General features: G+C 40.0%; 1 long non-coding RNA gene across 1 annotated transcript; it reads right to left on the bottom strand.

The window, feature by feature from the left end:
* Positions 1–6,635: 6,635 nt before the first annotated feature.
* Positions 6,636–8,156, bottom strand: LOC103627326 (uncharacterized). The gene is made up of 3 exons (XR_553537.2): positions 7,637–8,156; positions 7,423–7,495; positions 6,636–6,872 (listed from the first exon to the last, which is right to left on the bottom strand). It is a non-coding gene; the product is annotated as an uncharacterized lncRNA (long non-coding RNA).
* Positions 8,157–10,091: the final 1,935 nt, after the last annotated feature.

The following is a 10,091-nucleotide window of genomic DNA, read 5'->3' on the forward strand; positions in this document are numbered from 1 at the left end:
TAATTTTTTTAAGCATATAATACTTATAAATATGAATTCAAATAAACATGGAAATAACATAATTTCATAATTTAAAGAGAAGTCTTTATAAATTTTGGGTACTACAAATCCTACCCCTTAAAAATAATCTCGTCCTCGAGATTAGTTAGAAAGAGGTTGCAACAAGTTTGGTTTGTAGTCCATGTTTCAGTTTACAGGGGTTTTAATACCAAAAGTTTTTTTTTGAGTGACTAGTAGATGACTAGGATAGCATGGGTACCTTATAATTATGTTCTAGCTATTGGTAAGAAAGTTGGGGTAAGAAAGATCAAGACAAGCATAAGAAATAAGGATTTTGGCAAGGGAAGGCTCCATCATGGATAGTGGATCTTGATTCCTTTGTAGGGATGGCTGGACTCTTATCATTCCCCAACGAGCTTGATCTCCTTCTTCCCGAGTCTTGGTGTCTTCATCCGGATTAGGGATAAGAGGTTAAGTTAGATTTGTAGGCAACACCTAGTAGGTACTGTAGCTGGTTTATTAGGTAGCTATAAGTTGAATGAGATTAGTTAGAATCTAGTTTGGTTGTTTTGCTTCTGAATGGTTTGGATAGGTTATGTAACCTATCATGTAGGTCAAGTTGTTGGGTATGGCCGAGTTGATTTAAGTCACCAATTTAGGCATAACTAAATTAGGAGTATGGCCTTATCCTTTGTACCAGCATTGAGTAACTCACACTAGATTAGATCATATTAGGTTAGATAGGATCTAGAGTGGATCAGGTCTGACTAGATTAGACTAGTTTTAGGTTAGATAGATCCACCAGGGTAGGCTAAATATTATTAGGATATGTTAAGATCTTTTAAGATAGGATGGATCATAAGGTGTAGGTAAGTCAGAATCTCTGTTAGGTTAACATAGAGGGGTTATGCAACCATCGAATGGTTAAGGTAGTTGCATAAGGCCGAGTAGGTCTGTCGTTCTTAATTTAGTGCAAAGTGAATTAAGTTAAACATATTTTATAGGAGTAGAGTCTCATTTATTTTACCACTATTAACTAGTTAAGTGACTGATCTTAGGCTAGCTCAACTTATGGTTAGACTTCGTTAGGTTAGATTAACCTATTAGATTGGACCGGATCTAGAATAAATTGATATGACTATTTTAGACTAGATAAGATCTAAATAAATTTTGGATTAGATCATGGTTGTTATTCTAGAGTGGGATAAATATGCTAATTAGGATAAGATGAATCCATAAGGATAAGGTAGAATCTTTTGAGGTCAGTTAGATCTGTTAGGATAGGATAGAATCTTTTCGATATAAGATTAGATCTATTAAGATAAGAGAGAACCTTTTAAGATAAGGTGGATCTTATGAAGCTAGATATACCTTAATGGGGATAATCTAGTTTGTCTAGTTATTTTTATGAGTATTTTTTTCCTATATGTATATGCAGATGTAATTATGGACATTACTCCACAACTCATCACAATCAATCAAAGATCCAAATCAGACAAATATCATAAGAACAAACATTCAAGCATATCAATATTTACTTAAATAGTTTTGATTTTTTTCCTACGAGTAGGTCTCCTATTCCTAAAGGTCACTTTATGTACATGATTTCAAAGTGTGAAATCCAAGTTTGTCTTTAGAAGGAAAAAGGTAAGAGTAATCAGAGTAAAGCGGAAATAGATGAGAAAAGATTAAGATAAGTTTAAAAAGAATCAGAGTAGCAGAGGTAAGTAGATAATGGTTGTCCAGTTCTATCTAGGTTTCGTCCTACAGTCAACATTGCTCTGATACCACTTCTGTCACACCCGGGTTTCGGGGCATCAAGACCCGGACGCGAACATAATCACCAGGTGTGCTGGGACCAAGTCTCACACATATGATGATTCATGGCACATGATCGAATGTCACATCTTTACTACATAACAGGAGTTCTATACAAAATAAATAGATAATTACATTATAAGGAGACAACGGTCCAGCAACCCAAAGTTGACTGGGAGACGACGGCCTAGACCTCTCACGAACACATCGCAGCATCCTCCATGTGCCTCATCCTGTGGTACCTGTTCTTAACCTGTGGGGGGGTGTGAGACAGCAAGAGTGAGCTCACATACGTTCATCGCTCAACAAGTTGTGGGGAATAATGTGCATGAACTCGCCAAAGGTGGGAGCTCACGTGAAGTGTAAGGCTTACCAAAGAGGATGGTTGAAGCTGAGCATTGCTTTTAAAGTTGGTCAAAATTTTATTAGCAATTACTAAGTATAAGTAAATACCAACCCAATTAAATAGTAGAACAAAAGTAACAACAACATCACCCGCGATGCAATGCATATGACAAATTGAATTTAGTTCCATAAATTAATCATCAGAGAGTCCTGAGATGCTCATGACCGTGAGCTCGGCTAGTATACCAGTTTTACACTCTGCAGAGGTGGTACCCTTTATCCACAAGTCATGTTACCCGTCTGCCAAGGGATCGCTGCCAAGGGATCGCGACTTCCCATACACCTCTACCGAGGAGGCGAGGCAGGGTAACACTACGAGGCCTTTACAAAGTTCCACTAGCTTCAGAAAACCCGCTACAGTTTATAGGAAGCTCCAATGCAGGGTTCTTGCCTGACCGCCATCGCAGCAAAATCAACCAAGGACCTCCCTACACTGACCACTCCCCTACTGCCCTTGCCCCTTTCGGGTAAGGTAGTCCTCCACTAGCTTTCCTAATTAATCAGCCAAGGGCGTCCATAAACCCTTGTGGTGGCACGTGTTTCTCAAGTTAAGCTCTATGTTCCAATTAACATTAATGATCTTGACATGAACAGTAAATAACCACGGATAACAAAAGTATAATCATGAATAATGTGTATCTCAATGCCCAAAACCACATATAGCACTAGCAAGTACTACCCAAAAAGTTCAGTGGTAAACAAGGCATAAAGATAGACAAACTAGGGTAACCTATTAGGTCCCATCAAAATTAACCTATGCAGATCATTATGATTAATTAGAACATGAGTGGGTAAAACGAAGTGATCAAGGGCACAACTTGCCTGGCACTTGACATTCCAGGTACCAGGATGATCTTCAGGTAGCTCGTAACCTCGCGCTAGTCGTAGCAATACAAACAAGCATGGTATAGGCAAAATTAACATCACACCAAACATAAGAACAAACTATATAAGAATATTCTACGCATCGCTACAAGATCGTGGGAACGAGAATCACTAAATTCGGAGTTACGGTTATGGAGTTATGAATTTCCGAAGTTTGTATGTGCTAGCCACAAAATTAATTGAGTAATAAATTCTAGTATGGGTTTCATGTTAAAACAGTGTTACCAAGTAGTAGAAAATATTAATACAAAATTATAGGAACTGGAATAGATCAATTTAGAGTTAAAATAAATTAAATATGAATTAAACAATTCTTTGGATTTATTTTTATACCAATAATCATTTCCTCCATTTATTTTATACATTTACAGACCGCGGCTCTAATTTATAAAAAGTTCACGGGCCATAGCGTATGAATCTGGACCTAACCGTGATGGTTTTATAACTGAGATGGAGTCCGGGTTTATTCTTAAGAAACTCGGGGACTCACACGTGAAATCCCCCAGACACAGAGAACTCCGCACAGGATGGCGGGTTGATTCCCCATAACCCAAGGGGCTCTTAAGCAAAAAGCCAACGACGAAGAGGTAAGGAACAACCAGAGCCGTTGGATTAAAAGGATATGGTCCAGATTAGATTGTTTTATAAATCTAACCGGTACGCATCCCCAGTCGTGGGATTAGAGATATACGCTTAGGATTTCAATACCTGACACAGTTCATTTTTATTCGTCGAGATTCGATCCAACGGCGCACATCTCATCACGCGAGCAGGCACGCCAGATTGAATCCCAACCACTAATCCCAGGACGGACGGTGCAGGGGCTTCTTCTTCATCCGCCCAGACGCAAGAGATGAGAGCGCCCAGGGCGGCGGTGCCATTGCTGGTGTAAACCTTCCCATTGATCCGGCGTGCTAAACTTCAAGGAAAAACGTTCTACCCCACACGGATACCCTAGCGAGTCACTTCGAGCCATCACACTGGGGATTGGGATGATATCCCAGCCAGTCGTCGACAAGAAGGAGCTCCCCGCTCATATCCCGTCGGCCAACAGACCACGGCCGATACCCTGCCCAAAATCCATAACCGACCAACACTATACGATGCTGGGACCCAGGCGAACAAGGTTACAGCGCCATACCAGAATTCAAAGCGTGAGATCTAGCCATGGCGGCGTGCTGCACAGCGGCGTTCCCCCGGTCGCTCCACCCTTTGCCCACACCGATGGTGCTCTGTTCATCAGGACAGCCTCGGTGCCTTGCGTATATGGCCGAGGGGAAGCACAGAGATGCCAGTATAAATACCCAAGAAACGCACGCAACAACCGAGAGAGGAGATTGAGTTTGTTGTGATTTCCTCCGAATTTTGCTGCGGTGTTCATGCGCGGCACAGAGGACAAGCCTAACCCCACGGCAGGAGTCCGTCAAGAGCAAAACAGGTAGCGTGAATCCGGGCGGGGTACATGGTAACAACCTATGGCTGTTGCAACGGACACAACTAGAAACTGGGAAAGGATACATGCAAGATGCATGTCGATCCTGAGCAGGGGCCACATAGCGAATGATTATGTGTTGAAGCCGATCGATTGTCCCACACGCCAGGCTCCCACATGTGGTTCAATATTTGGCCGATTGAAAACATGGAGATATCATCTTTGTATACTATACGGTTTTGACAAAAATACATATACACGTGAAGGGGACATGAATAGACATGGGCTGTCGGTTATGACAGTGGTGAGGCTTCATTTTTTTAAATCTCAGTTTTAAACTTCCAATTAATTTTGAATCTAAGTTTTATTTTTAAATTCATACCGGAGGCAAGGATCGAAAGTCCCAAATGATGCTTGGTTTTATTTCTTCCATTCTATTTCTATTAACTCATGTTTCTTCCACGTTTCACATGATTCAAATTCTAGTTTTTCTTTTTCTTGAATTTAATTTAATTCCAGCAAAAAAACATGAATTCCAGTTCTCTTTTAATTTATTAATTTTTTAAGCATATAATACTTATAAATATGAATTCAAATAAACATGGAAATAACATAATTTCATAATTTAAAGAGAAGTCTTTATAAATTTTGGGTACTACAATGGGACAACTCATTTTTACACCTTCGTGCAAAATCATTCATCGTGTTTGATGATCCTTGCAAAGAAAATACTCAGGGTGAACTTCAAGAAAAACATCATTATAAGACATGAGATGATGAACAGAGGCTAAATTTTGAGTGGCTTGAGGAACATGCAAGTTATCATTAAGAGAGATATTACAGCAAGGGATAATAGAAGTATATTGACCTATATGCTTTATCGGCATACATGCTCCATTGGTCACATGCACCTGATCATGACCATTGTAATCTTTCCTCACAGTCAACTCTTTAGGATCTTCAGTAATATGGTATGTGGCTACAATGTTAGCATACCATATTGTGTCTATGTCGTATGAGGCCACAACGGCTGAAGTTATCTTTCTGAGGGCCATTGAAGTTTTTGTCGAACCGCTTCCAACACCTAAGAGTAGTGTGACTAAGCTTGCCACAGACTTGGCATTAGTGATTTGTGTAGGGATTATTAGGATTACCCCCACGACTAGTACCACCATGACCCCATACCCCAATGACCTCTTTGATTGCCACAACCACCATCAGAACTGCCACTGTTGTCGTTCCAAAAGACGCCATTACAACCGCGTGCAACAGTGTTTGCCACCATATAAATGAATCATTGACATCCTTTTGTGACTCAAAATGTGCTTATGTAGAGAGAAGACTCACATAGAGTTCATCAAGATTGATTAGATCGATCGTACCCGCAACTAGAGATGGCAATGGACCCCGATTCTTGATTTACCGTGGAGAATTCTTCCATTAGAGGATGAGGATGGGGAAGTTTCTTCCCCCACAAGGATGTAAACGGGCAAAATTCTCCCCTGACGAGTAAACGAACATTCCCCATCATTGTTTCCCTCGGCCCTCGGGACCCGTTAAACTTGCATGCAACGATGTTTTCGTCTAATAGTTAATGATAAAAATAAATAATTATCTTGTCAAGAGATTACTCATTATTCAAATGTGTACATTTTGATGTAAACATAAGGATTTCTTACATCTGAAAATGTGTATAAGTGACAATGTTTTGCATTAATAACAAAGAAAGTACGTTCTAATTATAATTTAAGTGGGAACGAGGAACCATATTGGGGATTTATCCCCGTGGGGGAACAGGAATGGAGAATAAATGTTCCCGCAAGCGTTCATGGGGATCCTCACGGGTAAATTTTTCGTCACGGAGACGGAGATGAGGAGTTATTTCGTAAATTACCGTCCCTACTCACAACCTATTCGACTAACGACTTGTATTCAGTATGAATTCCATTGAGAATATGGGACACAATATCGTCATCATCGAGCTACTTTCTAGCATCTTGGAGAAGTGCATCATTATAGACATTTTCTTTGCATGTACTTCCAATCTGAGACTGTAGATGAAGGATATGAGACCAAGATTAAGAGGCAAACGAGATTGTTGTCCACGGAGCAGTTGTTATGAAACATAAAGGAATTCCAGAGAGCATCTTATAAGAGAGTAAGGAGACAAGATACATCGGGACGTATGGATCACGAACACGCCAATTTATATAATAGGGTTTGCAACCTCTGTCATATTAGAATCATTTTTAATTGACAATGTCTTCAATGGATCACGTTTAGAGCCATCAAGAAAGCCTTCAAACTGTGCAGCTCATATTGCCAACAAAACCTGGGCACACCATTGAAGATAATTCTCCATCGTCAACTTTTCAAAAATCAAAATGGAGAGTGACATTGCTATAGTCGAGGCACAAGAACTCACTACAGCTAGATGTCATCTGGAAAATACGCTTTGATTACCATGTAACAATAGGAGAGTTGTGTGGCGGTGCGTTTCTGAAGAGGTCACCGGCAGCCCCGGTCTTATAATTTTAAGGGCATGTCCTATAATTTTAAAGGCCCTTATGCGAGCTCATTGCGATGGGTCTTCTATAGTGTATAATTTTTTTATGATATATATAAATAATATATATTAATTTTACTTGTAAAACATAAATAAATACATTGATATATATTCAATTTAACATGTCTGATAATTATCGATAAATAAAGTCATCCAAAATAACAATATATTTAGGGTTAGTTTTACATCCCCATTTTTCTAAAGAATTCCTATTTTTTCAAGGGAAAATGAACTAATTTCCCTTAGGAAAATAAGAATTCCTTGGTAAAATGGTGTTGCCAAACTATCCCTTATATCTTAGAGGTAATATGATTACCTTAATGAAGAATATAACTCCATCACATCCATTGCTTCTCATGAAAAGATACTTCTTTGGTAACATCTAAGATCTAATCAGAAAAGCAAGTAATTATTTTATCATAATTGAAAGTTTACAACTAAATATATAAGACGCTAGATAAATAAAGAAATGAACTGTTAAGGAATATGTATGAATATGAAAGAATAAGAATTAGTGAATAGTGAATTACCAGGGAGTTGCGAGCCTGTGACATGTGATCGGCGATGACAGTGAGGACGAGACTGGTTCTGTGCAGCGGTGTAGGAGGCCTTTAACCGACGCTTTAGCCTAATGTGTGTGTCCTCTCTTTCGCTTCTATGCGATTTCACAAGACAATAATTTAACATTAACACTACTATTCTATTACATATTAGGCCCCTTTCTTTCCTGACCCCCCGACGGTCGCCTCCGCTGCATGGCCCTAGGGCTAGCCCTGGTCACCGGTAGTTTATACATTAAGCTAAACTTAGTACACAAGTCATCTGCAAGCTGGTTACAACAAAAACAAAGAGATCCAAACTTTCTATACTTATCCATGCTATAAATAGAAAAATCCAAACGTACTATACTTATCCATGCTATAAATATAATACTACCTCCATTTCTAAATATTTATTTTTGAACTACAAAACATCATATATAAAAATGGAGGGAGTATATCTGAAAGTCGCCTAGAGGGGGGTGAATAGGCAAATCTGAAATTTACAAACTTAAGCACACACTAAAAGCCGGGGTTAGCGTTAGAAATATAATTGAGTCCGAAAGAGAGGGAAAAATAAATCAACTAAGAAATAAAGCGGATGAACACGATTATTTGTTTTACCGAGGTTCGGTTCTTGCAAAACCTACTCCCCATTGAGGTGGTCACAAAGATCGGGTCTCTTTCAACCCTTTCCCTCTCTCAAACGGTCACTTAGACCGATTGAGCCTTTCTCTTCAATCAAATGGGACACTAAGTCCACTACAAGGACCACCACAACTTGGTGTCTCTTGTTTTGGTTACAAGTGAGTTGAACACAAGAATAGAGGAAGAAGAAAAAGCAATCCAAGCGCAAGAGCTCAAATGAACACAAGTGTCTCTCTCACTAGTCACTATTTGATTGGAATGATCTTTGGACTTGGGAGAGGATTTGATCTCTTTGATTGTGTCTTGTATTGAATGCTATAGCTCTTGTATGAAGTTTGAAGGCTGAAAACTTGGATGCAATGAATGGTGGGTGGTTGGGGGTATTTATAGCCCCAACCACCAAAGTGACCGTTGGTGAGGGCTTCTGTCGCATGGCGCACCAGACAGTCCGGTGCGCCACCGGACACTGTCCGGTGTGCCAGCCACGTCACCCGGCCGTTGGGTTCCAACCGTTGGAGCTTCTGACAACTGGGCCACCGGACAGTCTGGTGGTGCACCGGACAGTCACTGTTCACTGTCCGGTGCGTCTTCTGGCGCCTGTCCTGACTTCTGCGCGCGTAGGCGCGCACTGTAGCGCATTTATTGTTCGTTGCAGACGACCGTTGGCGCTGTGTAGTCGTTACTCCGCTGGCACACCGGACAGTCCGGTGCTACACCGGACAGTCCGGTGAATTATAGCGGAGTGGCTCCCAGAATTCCCGAAGGTGGCAAGTTCAGAGTTGGGTTCCCTGGTGCACCGGACACTGTCCGGTGGTGCACCGGACACTGTCCGGTGGCAGACCGGACAGTCCAGTGCGCCAGACCAGGGCTGCCTTTAGGTTGTCTTTTGCTCTCTTTGTTTGAACCCTTTCTTGGTCTTTTTATTGGTTTGTTGTGAACCTTTGGCACCTGTAAAACTTATAATCTAGAACAAACTAGTTAGTCCAATTATTTGTGTTCGGCAATTCAACCACCAAAATCAATTAGGAAAAGGTGTAAGCCTATTTCCCTTTCAATCTCCCCCTTTTTGTGATTGATGCCAACACAAACCAAAGCAAATATATAAGTGCATAATTGAGCTAGTTTGCATAATGTAAGTGCAAAGGTTACTTAGAATTAAACCAATATAAATTCACATAGGATGTGCATGGATGCTTTCTTCATATTTAAAATTTTGGACCATGCTTGCACCACTTGTTTTGTTTTTGCAAATTCTTTTGTAAATTCTTTTCAAAGTCTTTTTGCAAATAGTCAAAGGTAAATGAATAAGATTTTGAGAAGCATTTTCAAGATTTGAAATTTTCTCCCCCTGTTTCAAATGATTTTCCTTTGACTAAACAAAACTCCCCCTCAATAAAATCCTCCTCTTAGTGTTCAAGAGGGTTTTAGATATTAATTTTGAAAGGGGTCATACCAATTTTGAAATTGTATCAAAATAAGATACCAATTTGAAAACACTTCTTTAAATACAAGTTGAAAGACTAAATTTTTGAAATTGTTGGTGGTGCGGTCCTTTTGCTTTGGGCTAATACTTTCTCCCTCTTTGGCATGAATCGCCAAAAACGGATACTTGTGAGTGAAATATACGCCCTTTTACTTTCTCTCCCTTTGGCAAATAATATACGAGTGAAGATTATACCAATTTGGAGAGCATTGCGGAGCGACGACGAAGAATGAATAATTCGATGGAGTGGAGTGGAAGCCTTTGTCTTCGCCGAGGACTCCAATTCCCTTTCAATCTATGACTTAGCATGAAATG

This window comes from Zea mays, chromosome 5 (genome assembly GCF_902167145.1).
Source record: "Zea mays cultivar B73 chromosome 5, Zm-B73-REFERENCE-NAM-5.0, whole genome shotgun sequence".
NCBI classification, from domain to species: domain Eukaryota; kingdom Viridiplantae; phylum Streptophyta; class Magnoliopsida; order Poales; family Poaceae; genus Zea; species Zea mays.